Genomic DNA, 1464 nt, shown 5'->3' with positions numbered 1-1464 from the left:
ATCCGGACTGGTTAGCAAACCCCGTGGTAGTCAAAAAGAAAAACGGAAAATGGAGAGTATGTGTCGATTTCACCGACATTAACAAAGCTTGCCCGAAAGATAGCTTTCCTCTCCCACATATCGATCGGCTTGTTGAGTCAACAGCCGGAAACGAACTCTTAACTTTTATGGATGCATTCTCTGGATATAATCAGGTCATGATGAATCCCGAAGATGAAGAGAAAACATCCTTCATAACAGATAGAGGAATCTATTGTTACAAAGTTATGCCATTTGGTCTAAAAAATGCCGGTGCAACATACCAACGTTTAGTTAACAAAATGTTTTCAGAACATTTGGGCAAAATGATGGAAGTATATATTGATGATATGCTTGTAAAATCTCTTAAGAAATCCGAGCACATCACACATCTCGAGCAATGTTTCAAAATTCTGAACGAGTTCGGAATGAAATTAAATCCCGCTAAATGTTCCTTTGGCGTGCCTTCCGGAGAATTCTTGGGGTACATAGTCACGGAAAGAGGGATAGAAGCTAATCCTAATCAGATTAACGCTTTCCTTACTATGCCTTCGCCAAGAAACATAAAGGAGGTCCAACGATTGACAGGCAGAATTGCTGCATTAAATCGTTTCATATCGAAGTCTACCGATAGATGTCTCCCCTTTTATCAAATTTTGAAAGGGAACAAAAAATTTTGGTGGGATGATCAATGCGAAGCAGCATTTGGTCAGCTCAAAACTTATCTGACAACACCGCCGATTCTCTCAAAACCTGAATTAGATGAGAAACTTTATCTCTACATTTCAGTTTCTAACCATTCCGTAAGTGGGGTTTTAGTTCGAGAGGACCGAGGTGAGCAAAAGCCAATTTTCTACATAAGTAAATCTCTTACTAGTCCAGAAACGAGATATACCATGATGGAGAAATTAGCTTTAGCAGTGGTCGTATCTGCTAGAAAACTCAGACCTTATTTCCAATCTCATCCTATAGAAGTACTAACTTCCCATCCGCTTCGCTCAATTCTTCACGGACCAAGTCAGTCCGGAAGGTTAGCAAAATGGGTAATCGAATTCAGTGAGTACGATATAGAATATAAAAGTCGAACTAGCGCAAAAGCACAAGTTCTAGCTGATTTTCTAACCGAACTACCATTAGATGATGGAATCTTTGTTGAAACGGACTCTACGTGGAAATTACATGTAGATGGATCTTCTTTTAAACATGGATCCGGAATCGGCATTAGGCTCGAAACTCCGACAAAGGAAATAATCGAGCAGTCATTTCGGTTAATGTTTCCAGCTTCGAACAATGAAGCAGAATACGAAGCTCTCTTAGCAGGACTTCGGCTTGCTCTTGCGATTGGAGCAGAAAAAATAATAGCTTATTGCGATTCTCAGCTAGTTGTAAACCAGTTCGCTGGAGATTACAAAGCTAAGGCTCCTCGAATGGAAGCTTATCTTTCGG

This window comes from Arabidopsis lyrata, assembly GCF_000004255.2.
Source record: "Arabidopsis lyrata subsp. lyrata unplaced genomic scaffold ARALYscaffold_3, whole genome shotgun sequence".
In the NCBI taxonomy this organism is placed as follows: Eukaryota; Viridiplantae; Streptophyta; class Magnoliopsida; order Brassicales; family Brassicaceae; genus Arabidopsis; species Arabidopsis lyrata.
The sequence above is the reverse complement of the archived record's forward strand: the minus strand, read 5'-3'. Positions refer to the sequence as shown.